A 24,556-nucleotide genomic window follows, 5' to 3' on the forward strand; every position below is an offset into this window, starting at 1 on the left:
TTTTATATATATTTTTAATGCCATTCTTTAACTTTTTATTCATTAAAGAATCCTGAAAAAATATCACAGGTTGCAAAACAACAACAAAAAAACATTCAGAAATCATTCTAATATGATGATTATTATCAATGTTGGAAACAGCTGTGCTTGTTTCCAACATTGATAATAATCAGCATATTAGAATGATTTCTAAAGGATCATGTGACACTGAAGACTGATGCTGGAAATTCAGCTTTGCATCATAGGAATGCATCCTACAGTTTTTTTTCTGCAATTTTGATCAAATAAATGCAGCTTTGATGAGCATATAAGACTTTAGAAAACATTAAAACCTTTACTGATCCCAAACTTTCCAATGGCAGTGTGTGTATAATTTTGATTAAGATGTATTAAATAGATCAAAGGTGACAGTAAAGACATTTTTTATATTGTAAAAGATTGGTTTGAAAAATAATTGTCATTCTTTTGAACTTTCTATTCATCATTTCTGTTCAAGAGCCACGAAAAATGTAGCAGTTTCCACAAAAATAGTAAGCAGCGCAACTGTTTTCAACATTGACAATAATAAGAAATGGTTCTGAGCACCAAATCAGCATATTAGAATGATTTCTGAAGGATGTGTGACACTTAAAGAAATAGTTCACCCAAAAATGTAAAAATTAATCATCATTTACTCTCCCTCACGTTGTTCCAAACCTGTATGAGTTTCTTTCTTACGTTGAACATAAAAGAAGATATTTGGAAAAATCCTAGTAATCAAACAGTTGATGGACTTCAATAGTATTTCTTTCCCCATTATGGAAGTCAATAGTGACCAACAACTGTTTGATTTTCAGAATTCTTAAAATATCTTCTTTTTTTTTCAACATAAGAAAGAAACATACAGATGTGGAATGATATGAGGGTGAGTAAATGATGACAATGCTCATTTTTGGGTGAACTCTACCTTTAGGTGTCACAAAAAAATTTGCACAAAAATAGTAAGCACTACAAACTCTTTTCAACATTGATAATAATGTTTTTGAGCAACAAAAATCAACATATTACAATGATTTCTGAAGAAACATAGGACACTTAAAGGTATTCACCCAAATTTTGTCATGTTTTTCTCACCTTGATGTCGTTCCAAACCTGTAGGTTTCTATTTTCATGATGAACACAAAAGAAGATATTTTAAAGAATTGTAAAGAATCAAACAGTTGTTGGTCACTATTGACTTCCATAGTAGGGAAAGCAATACTATCATAGGCCATCAACTATTTGATTACCAGGATTTTTCAAAATGTCTTCTTTTATGTTCAACATAAGAAAGAAACTCATACAGGTTTGGAACGACATGAGGGTGAGTAAATTAAGACAAAATGTACATTTTTGGGTGAACTATTTCAACTTTTCTTATTTGACTTCCATAGTAGGGAAAGAAATACTATGGAAGTCAATTGGGACCATCAACTGCTTGACTACCAACATTCTTCAAAATATATTCCTTACATTCAACATAAGAAAGAAACTCATACGGGTTTGGAACGACATGAGGGTGAGTAAATCATGACAAAATGTACATTTTTGGGTGAACTATTCCTTTAAGACTGGAGTAATTCTGCAAATTCAGTAAAAAAAAAAAAAAGGCTTGGTGAGAATAAGATACCTCTTTTAAAAACATAAGAAAAAGCGGTCAATGAATATTCACAAACATAAATTGTCTTTGGCTGAAGCAATTGTTGGATCATTATTGGAGTTACATATTACGAATACACCTCAAAAATGTTTCCATGTTGTTTAAAATATCTTTAATACGATTTGAAGTTTAGATAACTGTGTGGCCTAAAAAATTCCTGTTGAAATGTCAACCTCCCTAAAAGTTACACGCTGTTTAAAACAATCTGTTTTAAAACGGACAGACACAATGCTATCAATTTAGGGAGAAATAAAACCATGTGTTATGCTTTCTTGTCAAAAACCCCTCTTTTATTAGATGACTAAAGTGAAGGATCCAGTGGAAAATAGAGCCAAAAAATGAGAAGGAAAAATATGTAAAATAGTTTTTCCCCAAGTACATAAAGTATGTGCGGACATAATGGCCAAAGTTTGTGTTTTGGCACCTTGCAGAGTGTGTTATTCTCAGCATGATTTGTATTGTATATGTTGTGGATGTTACATGTTGTTAAACTTTGTCTACTGTATACACAGTCACGGACAGCAGGGACTCATAAGCGCTGAGATATATGCAGTGTTTTAAACATACATCAGATGCAGAATGGTCATATCCATAATTTTTCAGTTATTATGTGGTGTGTATACAGAAGATCTCAAACTCACACACCGTCCGGTGCTAAAATGATAGCAGGGACTGGGTGGCCACATTCCCCCTGATGATTTGCGCTGTTGGGGGACGAGAGGAGCTGTTTGTTTGCTTTGCCGCACATACCCCTGTGACAGGTGCTCGTAGATCCTGTTCTGCTGGCTCAAAGCGACAGAAGCGTGCCAGGGAAGAGACGGTGACTCTGCTTTTCCTCGTGCGCCCAGCAGATAGCACAGGCACACAGTGTGGCAGAGCCAAAAGCCACTCGCACGTGGGCATCCGCAAATAAACAGCGTTAAATGATGCCATGCAGTGGTGTTGTAATTAAAGGCAGGGCGCAGATGGCCAGGGCCCACACCTGGACTAAAGAAATGCACTGTTGTGGAGCGCAGGTGGCGTGTGTTTGTTTGTGAATCTGCGTGGAAGGGAGAGCGCCAGCAGTGATGTGTTTCCGCTGGAAACTGTGCTCTTGGCCCGAGGCGCAGAGTAAATAATGATGTCACACTCGAGGGGTGGACAGTGTGAGCAGAATTTTATATTACAGTACAAGCAATTTTACATCACAAATTTGCTTTTTAATATAATATAATTATATGAAGTGCAATTAATTTGTAAAGTATTTATTTTCAGTAAAATCCAATCAAATAAATCCGTTTATTATAGGAACTACCATTCATGTAGTAGAATCCAATAAGATAAACACTTCAATAATAAACTTATTGTATACAATTTTTCCACCCCATTTATCATTAAATATAAATAAATAAATACAAAGTGAACAAAATGTTTATATGTATACAGGCTGAATGAAGTATGATAACATATCTTAATAAAAAAAATGAAAAATAATAGTAATAAAATAAACAATTATTTTAAGTCTAATTTCAAAGTACAATCATATACATAATCATATATCATATACGTAATTATTATTATTACTATATAATACTATACTTGTACATTTGTATTTCGAGTAAAATGTTATCAATTAATTTAACCTCATAAAACTCGTAAATATTAATTCATTACTAAAGTAAAATCTAATAAAATTAATTCTTTAATTCTGTGAACTATAGCATTTACTTGTAAAATATGCAATATATAGTAAAATCTAATTATTTACAGTAAAATCCAATAAATTAAATTCTTTAATTATATGAACTATTATCTATTTGTAGAATATTTAATCTATTGTAAAATCCAATAAGGTAAACACTTTAATAATATACTTATATAGTAATAATTATTATATAATACTATATATTTGTATTGTATTTACAGTAAAATGTAATCAATTAACTTAAATATATAACTATTTGAATTACCATATTACCATTATTTTTTTAAGTATTTAATTTAGAATAAAATCTAATTATTGAATGGTATCTCATTAAAATGAATAAAGCTTATAAAATGAATGAATTAATAATTTAATTTACAGTAAAATACATATATATATATATATATATATATATATATATATATATATATTTCAATTATATGAATTACCATTTATTCGTCAAATATTTAATATATAGTAAAATACAATAAGGCAAACACTTCAAAAATATACATATTATACATAATTACAATTATTATGTAATACTATCTGTATTATATTTATCATTTAATTTAACCATATAATTATATAAACTACCACTAATTTTTAAAGTGTTTAATTCATAAAATCCATAATGAATTGTAGCTAATAATATAATTTATTTATTTATTTTACTTACAGTAAAATCCAATAAATTAAATAATTTAAGTATAGGAACTACCAGTTATTTATAAAATATTTCATATATAGAAAAAACGCTCATGTAATTATATGAATTACAAAACATTTATAAAGTATTTAAGTTACAAAAAAATATAGAATTCATGAATGATAGCATATAAAATTCATGAATTAATAAAAACAATTATTTTCTTTCATATTTAGAATTGATTTGGATTTTATTGATGGATGCTAACCAAAGTATAAGAATATTTGTCTAGATTTAGATTATAACCTGTAATTATTAAATATAAGCAGTAGAAAAAAATAGGCTTCATACATGCAAACATTACAATGGAAGCTTGTTTCCGCCACAGAATAAGAAACAAACAAGTTGATTGTGACCTAAAATTCAGACTTTTTTCCTCATAATTCTGGGTTTATACCTCACAAGTTCTGAGAACTGTAAGATTTAAACTCAGGAAAGCAAGATAAAATCATGCAATTCTGAGAAAAAAAGTCATAAAAGGCTTTTCTGAGTTTAAATCTCACAGTTCTCAGAATTTTTAGACGAAAAGTCGCAATATATATACACTGTATACATATATATTCTGTGGAGGAAACAGGCTTCCATACACTACAAATATTATTAGATGAATTGCAAAATATAAACATACAATTAATTTTCTCTACCAGCAGCCATCTCCTTTAAATTAAACTTACAAGCTACATAAAATCTCTTTCTAAAGCTTTTTTCTTGACTATACACACATTACACACACAGTGAATTGATTTCTGTTTCTGTTCGCTCTCTCTGCATCACTGCAGGCTCGTCTGATTGTTGTGGGGCCCCTGCGGCTGCACCGCGAGTGCCTGGTCCCCAGAAAGCAGGCTCCAACAGAAAATTATCAAACAGGCTGGTTTTCGGCAGTAAACACCAGTCCAGCGTGGCACAGACATTTCTAGATCCTAGAACGCTGTTTGCTGTGGGTAACCAGTGCGTGCTTACACATTAGACTCACTCGCTGAAGAACACGACGGAGTGACAGAACATGCGGCCACCGAGGGGGAGTCAACTCATCATTAGAAGGAAACCAAACAGGATCAAAGCACATAAAGAGCCCTTCATCAGACTGCTGTACCAGTGTAAATGCCAATGAGAGAGTGGACCCAATTTGTGCCCTCATTATGGGGGAGAGAGGGGGGTAAACGGGACAGAGGGCGTAACTTACTCTGATATACACTCTTTAAGAGTTGAGTTTCTTGTTTGCGCTTTAATCGTAGCATGGATGCAGCTGGAGCTGATTAGCACTCTCTCGTCATTCTTCTCTCCAGGTCATGTGTCTCTGCCTGACAAGATGGGCTTTTAATAAAACTTGGCTGTCTATGCAGTAGAAACAAACAAAAAAAGTTTGAAATCCATGCGACGTGACTTGAGAAAAGCGTGTGCCGTTTGCTTTTGGCAAAAACTTCAACAACCATAACGCACTTTTCATTTTGGCTCTGTATTATCTGTAGTTTTAACATGATCTTGAGCTGTCAAAGTTTGATAACTTTTTCGATTTGGGCGTCCCAAGTTCGAGTCCTGGCTCATGGACCTTTTACAACCCCGTCCCCTTCTCTCTCTCTCCCCAACTTGGCTTCCTGTCTAGCTACTGTCCTGGCATAGTAAAGGCAAACATGGCAAAAATAAATCTTTAAAAAAAGTAGTGGATAATGAACTGTTTTGCATAATCCAGTGGGACTTTTACTGATAAATTGACAAAGATATATGGACGCACAGTTAAAGAATACCCATTGTTCATTTAAATATACTACAGACATTGTAAATGACTGAGAGATCCACATAAAATACATTTTGTGTCAAAGAAAATGTATCCAGGTGCAAAAATATATATCAAACAAAAATATATCAAGTTGAAATGCTAATGTATAAAACATTGTAAACGATTTGGCTAGAGAAAAAAAAATTGGTGAGGTACTCTGTGTTTAATAATAATAATAATAAGAAGAAATAAAATTAAATGAATATTAACAACAACAATAAAAATAATAAAATAATAATAATAAAATTAATAATAATTATATAATATATATAATATTTTTAATTATTAAATTAAAAATATTAAAAAGTAAACAACAAAATCAGATGAATAATATTAACAAAAACAATAAAAAATAACAATGATCTGAATTTTATTATTATTATTAAATTATTATTATTATTAATATTATTATTATCCCACTCTGTCATTTTTAGGATTCCTCATTGAGAACAAGTGGGAAAAAAATCTGTGAGGTACACAGAGTTTAATAAAAAATAAAAATAAAAACAATAATACAAATAAACAATAAAATCAAATGAATAATATTAACAACAACAATAAAAAAACAATAGAATTTATAATAATGATCTGAATTACTATTATTAAAATAATAAAAAATAATAATCTAAATTATTATTATGATTATTATTATTAATAATCTAAATAACTATTATTAAAATAATAATAATAATAATAATAATAATAATAATAATAATAATCAGATTAATTATTATTATTATTATTATTATTATTATCCTACTACATTTTTAGGATTTCTTTATTGAGCACTAGCGGGAGGGAAAAATCTGAAAATCTGAATTATTATTATTATTATTAATTATCCGAATTACTATTATTAACATAATAATAATCAGAATTATTATTATTATTATTATTATTATATATCATCCTACTCCGACATTTTTTGGATTCCTTATAGACCTTTCTCACAACTTCCGTATTTTGCGCCGGAAATACGTAATTGCCGTGTAAACCTATTTCCGCCCCGGTATGCCGGTAACCAGTTAAACAACGTGAAAAACGCTTAACGTGGCTTAATGTATGTAAAAAACGATCAGGAAACCCCAAGTTTCTGTCAAACCTTACGTGGAACAAACATTAACTACTATCAAAAGAACAAGCCCTTATTCCACAGATAAAGTGAATAATATCACGTTAAGCGTTTTCTCCCCCATTGAAGCCCATTATAAGGAAACAGCTTAACGTGGTTTACGTACATTAACAGCGACCAGGGAAAACCAAACTTATGTTAAATTTCACTTATAATGAATACTTGCTGCTGTCAAAAGAACGAGCTCTAATTCAGCATATAAAGTGATCGCCCCATAAAAGTCCATTATAACAAACCATGTTAAGCTTTTTCCTTAATGGAGTTCTATAGGGAGAAAAGCGTGATATTATTCACTTTATATGCTCAATAAGAGCTCATTCTTTTGACAGAAGAAAGTGTTTATTATAAGTAAAATTTTAAGCCACGTTAAGCTTTTTTTTTGTATAATGGACTTCTATGGGGGGGGGGGGGTCACTTTATATGCTGAATGAGAGCTCATTCTTTTGAGAACAGAAAGTGTTTATTATAAGTGAAATTTAACAGAAGTTTGCTCTTCCTTGGTCGCTGTTAAGGTAAGTTAAACCAAGCCGTTTCCTTATAATGGGCTTCTATGGGGGAGAAAAACGTGATATTATGCACTTTATCTGTGGAATAAGGGCTCGTTCTTTTGACAGTAGTTAGTGTTTGTTCCAAGTAAGGTATGACAGAAATTTGGGGTTTCCTGGTCGTTTTTTACGTACGTTAAGCCACGTTAAGCGTGTATAAACGCGGATAAACTCTTAGTGGAAAAATGTATATCCTTTATCCAATTTGTTCCTCTTTGTGACGGAGTTTTCTTACACGACTCTTATGAGGTCGGCAAAAGTTATCTTTGGCAAACCAGCGAGGGAAGTTGTGTAGACGCTCTCCATTTTAATTTTAAATTACCCGGCTTTCTGCTGTGTTGACATTACACAGGAAGTCCGCATACCCTGCGATTGCGTATTTCCGGTTTCTGTGAAAAAGGTCTATTGAGCACAAGCAGGGGAAAAAATCTTCGAGGCACACTGTGTTTAATAATAATAATAATAAAAATAAACAAAATCAAATGAATAATATTAACAATAAAAATACTACTACTACTACTACTACTACTACTACTACTACTAATAATAATAATAATAATTATTATTATTATTATTAATGATCTGAATTACTATTATTAACATAATAATCATCATCCTCATCTGAATTATTATTATTATTATTATTATTATTCCACTCCATTTTAGGATTCCTCATTGAGCATAGGTGTGGGGGGGGGGGGGGGGGGGAATTGTGTGGTACACCGTTTAATAATAATAATATTAATAATATAAATTATCAACAAAATCAAATCAAACAACAACAATAAAAAAATAATACAATTAATAATAATGATCTGAATTACTATTATTAAAATAATAATAATATAATAATAATCTGAATAATTATAATTACTACTACTACTACTACTATCCCACTCTGACATTTTTAGGATTCTTCATTGAGCACAAGCTGAAAAAAAATTGTGAGGTATACTGTTTAATAATAATAATAATAAAAGTAATAATAAAATACTACTACTACTACTACTAATAATAATAATAAACAATACAATTAAATGAATAATATTAACAACAACAATAAAAAAACAATAGAATTTATAATAATGATCTGAATTACTATTATTAAAATAATAAAAAATAATAATCTAAATTATTATTATGATTATTATTATTAATAATCTAAATAACTATTATTAAAATAATAATAATAATAATAATAATAATAATAATAATAATCAGATTTATTATTATTATTATTATTATTATTATTATTATTATTATTATTATTATCCTACTACATTTTTAGGATTTCTTTATTGAGCACTAGCGGGAGGGAAAAATCTGAAAATCTGAATTATTATTATTATTATTAATTATCCAAATTACTATTATTAACATAATAATAATCAGAATTATTATTATTATTATTATTATTATATATCATCCTACTCCGACATTTTTTGGATTCCTTATTGAGCACAAGCAGGGGAAAAAATCTTCGAGGCACACTGTGTTTAATAATAATAATAATAAAAATAAACAAAATCAAATGAATAATATTAACAATAAAAATACTACTACTACTACTACTACTACTAATAATAATAATAATAATAATAATAATAATAATTATTATTATTATTATTAATGATCTGAATTACTATTATTAACATAATAATCATCATCCTCATCTGAATTATTATTATTATTATTATTATTATTCCACTCCATTTTAGGATTCCTCATTAAGCATAGGTGTGGGGGGGGGGGGGGGGATTGTGTGGTACACCGTTTAATAATAATAATATTAATAATATAAATTATCAACAAAATCAAATCAAACAACAACAATAAAAAAATAATACAATTAATAATAATGATCTGAATTACTATTATTAAAATAATAATAATATAATAATAATCTGAATAATTATAATTACTACTACTACTACTACTATCCCACTCTGACATTTTTAGGATTCCTCATTGAGCACAAGCTGAAAAAAAATTGTGAGGTATACTGTTTAATAATAATAATAATAAAAGTAATAATAAAATACTACTACTACTACTAATAATAATAACAATAAACAATACAATTAAATGAATAATATTAACAACAACAATAAAAATAATAATAATGATCTAAATTACTATAATAATAATAATAAACAATAAAATAAAATGAATAATACTACTAATAAAATAATAATAATAAAAATAATAATAATGATCTGAATTACTATAATAATAATAATAATAATCAAAAATTTTGTTATAATTAAAACAACTAGTACTACAACTACTAATTCTAATCTCTAGTCAACATACTGGAAATGTTTGTACTCCCGCATTTCTAGGATTCCTCACTGAGAACAAGCGGAAACAGACTTAATTGTGCTCTTAACAAAAACACTACACGCATACAGACACATTCTGGTTCACACACAATCTCCCATGCACTGTAGATAGTTATCCAGCCCCTCTGAGATTATCCCTCAAATGAAAAGCTGGCATTAAAGGAATCATCCACTTAAAAAGTGGGCATTAGCAACACCCCAGCTGAGGGGCATTGTGAATGTGTATGGGTCACTATTATTGTGACAGGGCCTCATCCTGTATCCAGTTTACTCATTCTGTCTGGGCTATTAATAGTTGTGTGTGTATGTGAGAGAAAGAGAGAGACCCTTTTCCAGTTAAGAAGCAAAGTCACTGCCAGACTGACAAGAACCAATCAGAAAGGACGGAAGGCAAAAACTACATTCAATAAGCCCTGCCCACATGTGTTAGTCCATATTTCATGGTCATTACAGAATGAGCTTTCAAGAGCAGTGCAGGTAAAGGTGGCCAGCCTTCATTGTGCTTTCAATTACACATAATGAAAACCTACTGTAACCTTTGCTGCCCTGGCACATACCATCCTCCAGCAAGGGCACATTTCTCATTTACTCATTAGAAACAGAGCCACGCTATTGGTGGAGGCCACGGTGATGCGTGTGAGGGACCAGACATCCTCTCACTGCATGCAGACGGCCTGGAGGGTACAAACATAAGACAGACCAAACAGAGTCTTTCACATCATGATCATTTCACAGAAAGTGCTTTTCATTACTATTGACCATGCTAGCAACTGCTTAGCAACCAGGAAGCAAACAGCTTTCTTTAGTAAGTGCTAAAAAGTAGGATTGAGTTCTGAATGCTAAAACTTACACTGCTAAAAAATGAATCGCACTTACGAAGACCACGTTTCATGTTGCTGCCGTGTTTCTAACTAGAGCACAGTGAGTTGAGTGCGTGTCGAAATGAAAGCATATTCATGTTCCTGCATGTAGCGTCCGAACTCAACGAGGCTCTAGTGTAGCATTACCACAGAGGTGTGAATGACTTTCCACACATATGCTTATGGGCTTAAATGATTAATTTTCTTTTAGACTTTTTCTTTTCCTTACTTTCACTGAAATAACACCAAGGTGATGAATGAGTCGGAAGAGCAAGAAAAAACTTTCTAGGAAATGTGAGAGGAAACATGATGCGAATGTCCGCCGTATCCGATACATGAGCAGCTCGTGCTGTTCTACAAAAGCAGAATATGAACTAGATTTTTACATTTGCTAGAGAAAACAGCCCTTGCTGGAGTGTTCTGGGTGGATGGCAGGGCATTGCTATGTAGTTGCTAAAGTGATTGGACTGTTTTTATTGTATTTTATTTGTATTGTGATTTTTTGGGTGATAATTTAAATTTTTAAATACAGATCTAAACTGAGCTTTAGGGTTGAAAATCAACAGTATATACTTCTATTAAAGCCATCAGTCTGTATTATTTACACTTTTTTACAAATCATGTTGACTACTTAATTATCTGTATATATCTGAATATTTTACAGCTTTCAGCTTTTAAAATATTATATAACATTAAATCAATTTTGCAATCAATCTCGATTTAAAATGAGTTATAAAGTCAGAATATAAACTTGCAATTGTGAGAAAAGTCAGAATTGCAGTATAAACTTCTTACAAATTCTAGTTTGTATTCAGCAATTGTAACTTTTCTCACAATTCAACCTTTTTTTTGCAATTTTGACTTGTTTTCTCACATTTCTGAGTATTTTTCTCAGAATTGTAAGATATAAATTAACAAATCTGACTTTTTCTCGCAAATACTAGTTTGTATCTCGCAATTCTGACTTTTTTCCTCAGAATTTTGAATCATAAATTCACAATTCTGACTTTTTATCTCACAAATGCTAGTTTGTATCTCGCATTTCTGACTTTTTTTCCTCGCATTTCTGACTTTTTTTTCTAAATTGTTGTTACTGAGTTATACATTCGCAATTTAGCCTTTAATATCGCAAATGCTAGTTTGTATCTTGCAATTTTTTTTTTTCTCAGAATTTTCAGATATAAACTCGCAGTTGCTATAAAGTTATGAAGTCCAATTCTAAGGGGAAAAAAAGACTGATATATTCTCAGAACTGTCAGAAAAAAGTAAAAAAACTCAGTTGTTAGTTTGTTTCTCACAATTTTGAGAAAAAAGTAAAAACTGCAAGTTTATATCTCGCAATACTGACTTTATAACTCGAAAATGCAAGTTTATATTTCACAATTCTGAGAAGTCAGAATTGCACGTTTGTATCATGCATTTCTGAGAAAAAAAATCTAATTTCCAAGAAAAGGAGATATAAACTCACAAGTCTGAAAAAAAAAAAAACAGAAAAACTCAGTTGTTAGTTTGTTTCTCACAAGTTTGAGAAAAAAGTAAAACTGCAAGTTTATATCTCCCAATACTGACTTTAAACTCGAAAATGCAAGTTTATATCTCACAATTCTGAGAAAAAAAGTCAGAATTGCACGTTTGTATCATGCAATTCTGAGAAAAAATTCCAAAACTCCAAAAAAAGGAGATATAAACTTACAATTCTGAGAAAAGTCAGAATTGTTAGTTTGTTTCTTGCAATTCTGAGAAAAAAGTCAAAACTGAGTTTATATCTCACAAACCTAACTCACAATTCTGAGAAAAGTCAGAATTGCACGTTTGTACCATGCAATTCTAAGAAAAAAAAGTCAGAATTGAAAATTTGTATCATGCAATTCCAATAAAAAAAGTCAAAATTGCAAGACAAATTGTGAGATATAAACTCACAATTCTGAGAAAAAAACGAGTCAGAACTACAAGCTTACATCTAGCAATTCTAGTTGACTAGAATTTTGACTTCATATCTTGCAAATTCTGACTTTATAACTCGAAATTGTGAGTTTATATCTCACAATTCCCAGAAAAAAAGTCTGAATTGTGAGATATAAAATGTAAGATTTAAAATTTCTCAATTCTGAGAAAAGTCAGATTTATGAGTTATATCTCTTTTTGACTCAAAATTGCGAGTTTATACCACCCAATTCCAAGAAAAAAGTCTGAATTGTAAGATAAAAAAAATACTTTTTATATTTTTTATTCAGTGGCCGAAACAGGCTTCCATACCAATTAATGTTTGGGGTTGAAAATTATGCTCACCAAGGCTGCATTTTTAAAAAATTTCAAATATAAAAAAAAAAATTAAACTGGCCATTATGCCAAAATTCAATGTGACATGATAAATCAGAAATCATTCTTATATACCGATTTGCTGCTCAAGAAATATTCTTATTGTTATCATTAAAAAAAGCTGTGCAGCTTAAAATTTCTTTTGTGGAAACTGTGATACTGTCTTTCTTTTTTTTTATTTTAAAGAACAGCAATTGTTCGAAACAGAAATATTTTGTAACAACATAAACATATTAACTTTTGATCAAATTAATACATCCTTGCGGCGGGCACCATTACACTTTATAGCAATGCTTGCCTTAGCAACACCACTAATGGCTCTCAAATGATTTCTTTTTGTAATTCAATTGGTTTATTTAAACTGTTTCTGAATAGTATACAGTGATAGCAAACTTTCCAAATGTGCTAAATGGACTAAACGTTGCCAAATCCATTAAGATAAACAAACAAGACTGATTTCGTATTTATCGCACAGGCTACAACTAGACCACAGCCTCTGAATAAAAACCCAAGTCAAACAAAATCACTCAGATTCTGCCAGCATTAAGAAGGTCTATTACTGCGAGCAGAGTAATTGGTTAAATAGTTGCTCAAGGCGCAGGTCTCAAATTTAAGCCGGTGGGATGGAAGGCTCATGCCATTTACAATTACAAACCACTCAGCCTGGTGGCTTAATTTGAGTTTTGATTCAATTAGTTGATTTAATTGCTGTCCATATTGCTTTATGTCTCTTTGATTGATGGCCACGGTCAATGTGACGGCCGCCGAGCCGTACGCCATGCCAAGCATCCCGAGATGCGCGCACACACACACACACACACACACACACACACACACACACACACACACACACACACACACACACACACACACAAAAGTCGTTCTGATGGAGTGAGGTTCATTAAAGCCCCGTAGCCCAAGGAGGAATCCTGCACTCAGCTGGTCTTTCACTGAAAAGCACCATTGCTCACTCACTCGCCCTGGAGCTCAAGCTCGCACTTGTTCGCCAACACCAAACCGGACAACATCGCGTTCAAACTGAGCTTTCATCTACAAGCCACATTAGAAAATAAACAGCAATGTGTGTTCTGCTTTGCATAATTGCCATTTTGCTTTGCATTAGTCAGATCATCACTTAGCAATTAAATAATAGCACTAAATGATGCTGTCCTCTTTGAGCACACGATCACCTGAAAGTGCCGGAACGCCTCTAGAGGAAGAAAGAGAGAAATGTTTATTCACAACGCAGAGAGAGGCGTGCGTGAGTGCTTTCCTAAGTGTGAGGCCATTAGAGAACCGAAAGAGAGGCAGCGGCGAAGGCAGCGACAGTCACACAGTATTCACGTCTTCTCTCCTCTTTTCACTTTCCTGGAAAGTGCTGCAGTCAGGTCAGTGATCTCATATCGGTGCGGACCGTTAGCGCTGTAACGCCTTTCAGATGCGCCTTCAAGAAACCCTCCATTATGTCCTCTATCACTAATTCATGCAACCTCTTTTACTGATATATATACAGCACATGTGTAGATGTGAAAGGAGAGGGAGGAAGAGTTTGGAGAAGTAGGAAAGAGCAAGGTAAGTGTGGTATTGAATAATGAACTCTTCTTTATACTCTCGAGAGGCTAAACACAGTAAATGCCCTACGCGTCTGGATCAGTTGTGGAATCACGGCTTGACACGTAGCATGTCTCACCGACACCTGCCTCTTGCTTCCATTTGTGGCGCTCTCAAATGCCTGGCGCTTTCGTCATGTTTCACCAACACCATGTCTAGACATCCTGGAACATCTTTTAAAAGTGCTCCTTCCACCCCCTCAGCTGTCTCACTTTCTTTCTCCCTTCTTTCTCTCCGAGCCGCTATTTTCTGACTGTCGCTCCCTTGAGCGAGCTGTTAAGTGCAGTCTCAAAAAATCCCACAAAAAGCCCATTTACTGCAAGCTTCGGTTTCTAGCCTCAATCCCAGCTTCCGTCCTTTTCTTGACTGTTTTAGCAACCAGTTTGTAGGCTAGAAGAACAACGAGGGGGAAAAAAAGCAGGGGATAAATACTAAAATGATATTCAGGACCAATGCATCACTTATGATGCAAGAATTCTTCTTCTGACTTGATTTCTCAGAATTTGATATCTTGCAATTCTGACTTCATAACTCAAAATTGCGAGTTTATATATCACAGTTCTAAGAAAAAAGTCAGAATCGCAAGTTTGTATCATGCAATTCCTAGAAAATGTCACAATTGCAAGATACAAACTTGCAATTCTGAGGAAAATCTGAATTGTGAGTTTGTATCTCGCGATCTTGAGAAAAAGTCAGAAAAGCAAGTTTATATCTCACAATTCTGACTTGATATCTCAGAATTGAGAATATTTTGCAATTCTGACTTGTTAACTTGAAATTGCAAGGGTATATCTCACAATTTTTAGAAAAAAGTTGTGAGTTTGTATCACGTAATTCTGAGAAAAAAAAGTCTGAATTGCAAGATGTAATATTAAAATTGCAGGAAAGATGTCAGAATTGTGAGATAAAAAGTCACAATTACTTTTTTATTTTTTTATTCAGTGGCAGAAATGAGATTCCATACCATTCAATGTTCGGGGGCCAATAATTTTTTTCCCCTCTCATGTTCACCAAAGCTGCATTTTTTTCAATCAAATATAAAAAAAGAAAATTAAACTGGCCATTACGCCAAAATTCAATGTGACATGATACTTCAGAAATTATTCTAATATGCCTATTGGCTGCTCAAGAAACATTCTTATTATCATGGAACATCTTCAAATAGGAAACGAGGAAAACAAGCAGGGGACAAATGCTTAAATGATATCCAGGATTAATGTATCACTGACGATGCAAGAATTCTTCTTCATCGTCTCACCTTGTCATTGCACATTACTCTCAAAGCTTTGGCTGTACTAAAGAGACTGATCATGGGATGAATGGTTGAGTGCTGAGGGGAAGAAATAATAACCTATCTCACAATCAGAACAACCACAGAGCTTTGTTTTTGTATTTCCTGGTCTCAGACAATGTACACTCCTAAACATAAAGATGATGGTTTGGGTTGAACCTTGAACATCCATAGAATCTTTTAAATGCAGAAAAGGTTCTTTATAGTCTTACTGTTCACTAAAAGGTTCTTTCTGGAACCAAAAATGGTTCTTCTATGGCATCACTGCAAAAACACCCATTTGGAACCTTTATTTTTAAGAGTTTAAGTAATGATGTCAGCTATAGCTGAGCTCAACATCAGGGTCAATGGCACAGTAAACTCACTGAGAGCTGCAGGCCATCTCCTCAGCAACAGCTCCACGGAGGTCAGATCAACACGGCATGCAGAAATGGACCTAATATCCCTATGAGCACGCCTGTCCTGTTGCCTACAAATGCAGGGTCACTATGTGCTGGAAGAGATTTGGCTTACAGAGGAAGATTTAAATGGCATATGGATGTATTTACACTTACCAAACTCATAGCAGCTAAACACGTTTACCAATGCTTCAGACTTGCAGCGCAACTTCATGGTCCAGCACACTTCCACTGAGGAACTTGGGTTTGGCAGGAGATTGAGCAGACCCAGATTAGAGCTGGGTTTGTTTATGCAATCCATCGTCCGTGTGTTGCGTATAGGTGGCGGATGATTGATTAGCATGAGCTAACGGCCTTTGCACGGCGAGTAACTGGGCTGCTGTGCTTTCAGCTATGTCTTGTTGCTTTAGCGATGGCTATCGCACCACATTAAAATGAGCCGTGACATTAAGACATGGAACACTCTTTTTGATAATAGCTTGCGATTTGGCGAAAGAATACTTGCGAGTTGGTCCAATTCAAACAGGGAATATTACTGTCATTAACCAGGTAAGCAAACAATGAAGGGTTTTCAGTATGCCCAGAACAGGATCTACCCTGTTGCACGCTGGGATAATCGGCTACGCCAGTGATACCTGGAATAGTTACCAACTCAAGGCCTGTTTGATTCATTTTCATGCCTAATTTTCAATCAAGCCTCATTTATTTGTTAGCATACATGAAATCAACATTAGTTCACTTCCAGAAAACAAATTTCCTGATAATTCACTCAACCTCATGTCTTTCTTTCATCAGGTGAAAAGAAATGAAGGTTTTGGAGGAAAACATTCCAAGATTTTTCTCCATATAGTGGACTTCAACGGGTTGAATCCAAAACTGCAATTTTCAATGCCGCTTCAAAGGGATCTACACGATCCCAGCTAAGGAACAAGGGTCTTATCTAGGAAAACAATTGGTTGTTTTCTTAAAAACAAAACAAAAAAATCTATATACTTTTTAACCACAAATGCTCATCTTACACTAGCTTTGCAATGTATGTCTGTGACTTCACGCATTACTAGAGTTGTAATATTATCATCAATATGGCGATGGCAAAACTGTATTGATATTATTGCGGTCACATGACGATATGAAACGATAGGTCTTCAGGGCAAAAAGTGTAGTTTTTAAAACATATTTAAACTTCTTATTTTAACATAAACGGTCTTTCAAATTGTGTTTTGGGCCTTTATGATTTGGCACAGTATCTTTCAAACAAACTAAAACCGAAAACACAATATGGCTTAATCCCTTCATCAAGTCTGTTTTCACTGTAAGGTTTCCAATTGAAACACACAAATTTGTCGAATCCAGTGTTTTCCATGCCTCAGAATGTCTTCATTCACAGTGAATGAATGCAGTAAAGTTGTTCATTGCAATTACTTTGAGTTTAGTGTGCTTTGGGATGCAACAGCCACCAGTGTGGAATTGAGCAAGATGAGCATTTGTGGGAAAAAAGTATATACATTTGTATTGTTTTTTAGAAAACGAACAATCGTTTCACTAGATAAGACACTTATTCCTTGGCTGAGATTGTGTAGAGCCTGTTGGCTATATGGAGAAAAATTATTTTTTTCCTTATTTTCTTTCTGACTAAAGAAAATTCAATGAACATCTTGGATGACATGGGGGTGAGTAAATTATCAGGAGTTTTTTATTCTACCATTGTTATTAATAGCTAAAGGATAATCAAATTAACCAAAATATTAAATAAACAAACAAACAAACACTTAACTTGTGGAACCTTCAGAATAACGTCATTTTAATTCTAGGAAAACCAGAGGAACTTTTTGTGGAGTTCTCGACGCAGATTCCATGAGAGCCGACTAATAACCAATCCCTGGTCAGACAATTAACTCCCAAATTAAATAATTAAAAAAACTGTTCAAACAGGACCTGACAATTTTATGAACTAAAACTGTGACAACTAGTGTGCAAAGGCTAAAATATCGAGTGATGAATGTTTTGATGGCTTTGGAGAGGGTGGAAAACAAACATCCTGCTTCTTTCATGAGTGCTAACAGCCAATCGAGAGGAAGACAGATTTTTGGCGCCCTGGAGTGTCTAGCCATCGGAGAAGTATGTACAGACGAGTGTTACTGGCGGATGTAAGTGCATTGTTCCTAGTTTCGTGACAAAAGCTCTAATCATCATAAGTTCAGCCGGTCACAGTTCAGTCAGCTCAGCGGTGGTCACAGCATGCGAGTGTGCACTTATGACGGGAAAACTATGCTCACATACATGTGTTCTTTCTTTTACTAGCTTTCATGCATGACTGTTTAAGGGCCAGCCATGTGAATGTTTCTGTAATGAAGCTTCAGTGTTTTGAAACTGTAGTTTAACAAGCAACTAGATATTCATAAATTAAAGTAGTTCAAATAACGACATTGACTTGTGTATGTGTGTATGTACATGTGTTGCTGTCACAGTAAAGCTCTGCCCCAAGGGTCGAACTGAATGCTCAAGGATGAAGAGGAAGGAGAGGAAGAAAGAAAGAGAGGGTGCTTGAGAGCTGTCACTAACATCCTCTTCACAATGAAGCTATTGTAGCATGTCCGGCTCTGACAGTGTAGGCTCTTCTTCAAGTGCACAAAAACCCATCGGCCTTGATAATTTTAAAAGAACACATATATTTGGTTCAGTAGACAACAAAGGAGAGTCCTTTCAACTTTCACACCGCCATACACGATTACTATAAAACCTTTCCATAATCAGAGTACTGTGCTTATCAACTATAAAAAACATACAAGCATGAATTCAAATCGCTATATTAATGCAGTTATGACTACATCACTACTAACATTATCTGATTTTCTTAATCAGTTTGAACTGAACCAAATGAACTGATTCAATAAAATAAATCAAACGTGAGAAAAATCATATCACTGCAGCATTTTGTTTAAAGGCAGACAGTGTATTAGCATTATCAAATTTTTAAGAGTCATGTCTACATCACTTCTACTTTCTGAGAGCTCTGTAAGGCTGAAGGGGGTGGGGATTTGAGAGTGTGCTCTCAGTACCATAGGCTTAATGGGGAAATAGATATAAATGTGTTTTTTGGGGCGGCTGCAGTAATGAGGAATGACAGAGACATAATCCCTGTGTGTAACCTCAGTAAACACTGGCAGCGGTGGTGTGGGGAGGGACACGGCGCTTGACAGGGTTGAGCCCTGTCCTCTTCCCCCTGCTTAAATGGAATTTACTTTGGGTTAGCACCAATGACAAAAATCCAATTTGCAACATTATGCCGCTGGCCGAAATCTAATTTTAAGATGACTGCATTTCAAGAGTTTTCTTTTACATTCCTTGCGTTACGGCAAATTGGGAGTCTTGCAGTCGCTCCCCATCACCTGCTTCCCAGGTCTCAATTTCATTGATGTTAAACTAAGCAAGAAAACAAAACCTGAGGACTGGAGAAAGGAGATAGATGGAAAGAAACATGGAGAAGTAGTTAGCGACTGATAATGTAGAAGAAGAAGAGTCTGAGATGTCCCCTGACACTACAATCCTCTTCTGAAGAAGCGCCTGTGCGTGAGGAGATGCTAAGTGTCGAACCATCTGCTTTGGACCCTTCAAAGAAGCTCCCGACTGAACCTGCCTTATTAAACGGGGCGTCCCACAGCTACAAAGAAAGCTGGCCAGGTATTACATAAGCAGATGCACTGGCTCACCCACAGCTCAACGACACAATCCCACGCTGCTTTACAACCGATCAGATAAATCCCACGACAGTCGTAAAGTCGTGTCTAGATGGCAAAACTTGATCTGTGAAAAGTCTAAGAATAAAATGATGGCACTTACACACTGGAAAAGGGGCTGAAATTGGGGTCCATGGAGTGTAGAGATCAAAGGTGTTATTGTGGGAAGATAAATAATTTACCTAATTCACACAGTATTATCTGTTATAAATACACATTACGACAGAAGACTGTTTCTGCCACTGAATAAATTTTTTTGCAATCGCAAGTTTACCTCTCGCAACTGTAACTTTTTTCTCAGAATTGTGATATAAACTCACAGTTGTGAGTTATAAAGTCAGACTTAAGAGACAATTATAATTCTGAGAAATTAAGTCAAAATTGTGAGACATAAATCCACAATTCTTAATTTTTTTTCTCAGAATTGCATGATATAAACTCGCAACTGCGAGTTATAATGTCCAAATTGCAGGATATAAACTCAAAATTCTGACTTTTTTCTTGCAATTGCGAGTTTTTATCTTACAATTCTGACTTTTTTCTCAGAATTGTGAGATATAAACTCGCAATTGCAAGTTATGAAGTCAGACTGCTAGAAACTCACAATCTTGAGTTATAAAGTCAGAATTGCGGGATATAAAATCAAAATCGGAAGAAAAAAGTAAAAATTGTGAGATATAAATTTGCAATTGCAAAATTCTGACTTTTTTTCGCAATTGCTCATCTCACAATGATGAGAAAAAAAGTCTGAATTTCAAGTTTATATCACTCGATTCTGAGAAAAAGTCAGAATTGCGAGTTTATATCTAGCAATTTTAAGAAAAAGTCAGAATTGTGAGTTAATATCGCTCGATTCTGAGAAAAAAGGTCAGAATTGTGAGTTTATATCTAGCAATTTTGAGTCAAAGTTAGAATCGCGAGTTTGTATCACGCAATCCTGAGAAAAAAAAAGTCAGAACTACGAGATAAAAAGTAGCAATTACCTTTGAAAACATTTTATTCAGTGGTGGAAACGGGCTTCCATACATTATTGTTCAAAGGTTTGGGGTTAGTACGATTTTTATTATACATTTTTTTATTTTTAAGAATTGAATTTTATTTAGCTAGGATGCATTAAATCCTAAATGAAAAGTTTTAATCCTAAAATTTAGAATCACGGGTTCCACCAACAACAGGGGTTCACAGAACAGCAGATACCGTCTAGACACAACCCAGACACGACCCATGTCGACAAATGAAGAGGGTACTTTGGATGACTATAGGGTAATTACCAATATTCGGCCGTTACTCTCAGCACTTACTGCCACATTAGTCGGTACCTTCGACAAAGATCCAAATGGGAATGGCCTGAACTCTTAAAGTCTGGCACCAGTTCTTAACTGCAGTCGAACGTCTGGGTGAAAAAGACACAGACTGACATAACGGATGGCTAGCGCTCATCAGAGGCTCCAGCACCCTGTCCCCAGCCACCGTGTTGTTTATTTAGAGCCTCTCGCCGCAATCCATTTTTCGTCCGTACTCTGGGTTTCCTGCTTCAGGAGATGCTTAACGTTACATTCATCCGCCAGCCCGTGGGGCCAAAAGTTGAGAGTAATGTGATCAGTAATGAATTTTGTGTTACATTAGGCTGTATAAATGGACGGACAAGCGCAGACTACAAGTGTCCGGGAGTCGGGCTTAATCTAATGATGCAAAAATAGAGACAGAACCAATTATGGAGAGGGCCAACTCGGTGCTGCTGCAGGGACTGCAAATGAATAGGTACAAATCAAATTAGTGCCTAATAGACGCGCTACGAGAGAGGGCCAGTCGATGCTAAATGCATTAGGCCCTTGTGACCTCGCTGCTCCAAGCAGCGGCGTCCAGGATCCAACCTCCATCTTCTCCAGATATCAAAGAAAGTCTTGTTCAGACGAGGGGGAGGGCCGGAGAGCAGCAGCTTCCTAAATGAGTTAAACATTTGGATTGTCAAGAGTGGCAATTTCCCCCCTCATTTCGCTGCGCTCGGCCGCCTCGATGCGAATGACCTAATTTGTTATTGTAAAACCTCTGAAATGTGTCTTTTCCAAGATCTGTATGAGAAATCACGTAAATACGCCAGGACGTATTCTTATCTCCGTGTAATTCAAACAGGATTGAGGAGACATAACTGATTCCCCTAGTCACTGGAGGAATTAGCAAGAACAAATCGAACAAAATAAGGTTTACCATATTAACTTCTGAGGGAGTTCGTTTGCTTTGGAGCTTAACGAGCAACTAATGAGAAGAACAAACTTGGCTGAAGTTCTGTTGGCAGGTCTTTAACAAAAAAGAAAAAATAACATCTGTGTTTTTCTTTTTTTGTATACACTCTGAAAAAAGGTACAAAGCTGTCTCTTTGGTTGTACCCTAAGGTACGAAAGCTAAAAGATACATCTTTGTACCTTATTTACTGGTACATATTACCTAATGTAAATGATCTGCAAAGTTGTAAAGCCGAATGTGGCACGATAAATAAAGTTATTGTCTCCCAAAATAAAGAACTGACACTGTACAGCCTAAACAAGTCATTAGTAATTTGAATCCCACTTCCTATGTTCTATGTTGGCCGGCTGCGAACAACTTGACCCCTCTAACAAACATGTAAATGTAAACATGAGACTACATCTCTAATCTCAGGGAATTCAATGCAGGATTTACAAAACACTCTTAAAAGTTGGTTCAGTACCCAGTTTGTTTAGACCAACTAGCTCTACTAAATCACAACCTGTATGTATGATAAATAATACATGTTTATATTTTCTACTGAGCATTCAAAATACAAAACTATGACAATGGGCGTATTGGTGATGACAGGTCACAGATTGGCCATCTGACCAATCAGAGCAGAGTAGGCTCACGGAAAGTAGGTTTAAACCCAGTTCAAACTAAACAATTGTTTTTGTCAGTTATGACAGTCACTGTGTCAGATTATGCTACAATTTTGTCGTGTTGTGTCAGACTACATGTTGCTAGCCGAACATTCATCGATTACTCATTTAGGGACTCAGAAGGAAACCAGGGTTCCTGCAGATATGAACAAGTGAAATTTAAGACTTTTTAGACCTTTTTAATACCACCTTATATGAAATTTAAGACCTAAACCTGTAATGGAAATAGATATTATATTACATGCATATATGTAATATTTAATGTGTTTAATGTAAAAAGTAAACAAAATTTCATGGCTGTCATAAATTAAATTATACAGTGAACTTTTCATATCAGCAGATACTATTTCACACAAAATAAAAGTACCACTAGAAATATCTGATGTAAAAAAAAAATTCTGAAGCAATATTTTCATCAGTGCTCTATTAGCTTTTACATCTTAAATCTGCGCTATTTGATTTACCTTTATAAAGGCCTTTTTTTTTTACTTTTGAAATGTATGCATTACCTTTGAAATTTATTTTAGGAATTTATCAATAAATTCTAAATGGCTGTTAGCAGTGAGATTACATAATTTACACTGCAAAATTAAAAGTGAGATTAATGTTTTAAATACATTTATTGATTTATAAATATATAAATTAGAAATGTTATATAAATACCGCGATTCTGTCTGAAGACGCAGTAACTTCCACAGAGGGAGAAAAAAATCTACAGTTGTTAGCAACTGGCCTTAGCCAAGCCCTTTATTCAGTTTTTTCAAGCCAAGTATCGCTAAACTTGCACTTCCCCATAGCTAAAAAGTTAAATCCATTTTACTTCTGCGGTACAATCCGAGAGAGACTCGCGCCAATAACAGAAAGCTGATTGGCTATTGCATGCTGGTCTCATTTCTAGTTTAAATACAGCAAATTATATTTGGAATAGTGAAATAAAGAACTACAACACCACAGAAACAACAAAAACAGAATTTAAATGAGCATTAGAGGTAGTGTTACATGGACATCGGGAAAATAAGACCTGTGTAAAATTATTTAAGACCTAGAACAGCGAATTTAAGACTTTTTAAGGCCTAAAATTTTGATTTTTAAATTTTAGACTTTTTAAGACCCCGCGGGAACCCTGGGAAACACAATGCATTAAGAGCCAGGGGGTGAAAACTTTTTGAATTTAAAGATCAGGGTAAATTTGACTTATTTTGTCATCTGGGAAACATGCAAGTCTGTTCTGTAGTCTCCAAAGGGCACCAAAAGTTTACGGCCCCTTGCTCCTAATGCATGTTTTTTCTTCTTCTGGAGCATCAGTGAGCATTTAAACCTTCTGTAATAGTTGCACATGAGTCCCTCAGTTGTCCTCAGTGTGACAAGATGGATCTCAAAATCATAAAGTCATTGTTGGAAAAGGTTCAAATACACAAAAATGCTGAAAAACCAAAGAATCATTAAGGTAACAACAGAGTATTAAGAATCAGGATGTAAACTTTTGAACCGGGTCGTTTTTATAAAAAACTATTATTTTCTCTTGTGGACTATATGTAAACATCTTTTATGTGAAATATATTAT

At 34.1% G+C, this 24,556-nt stretch overlaps 1 protein-coding gene across 1 annotated transcript in view; it reads right to left on the bottom strand.

Annotated features, from left to right (window-relative positions):
* Nucleotides 1-24,556, bottom strand: part of LOC141284319 (BCAS3 microtubule associated cell migration factor-like) — a 30,131-nt gene that overhangs the window by 2,497 nt on the left and 3,078 nt on the right. The gene's annotated exons all lie outside the window — the stretch shown is intronic.

This window comes from Garra rufa, chromosome 14 (assembly GCF_049309525.1).
Source record: "Garra rufa chromosome 14, GarRuf1.0, whole genome shotgun sequence".
Classification (NCBI taxonomy): Eukaryota; Metazoa; Chordata; class Actinopteri; order Cypriniformes; family Cyprinidae; genus Garra; species Garra rufa.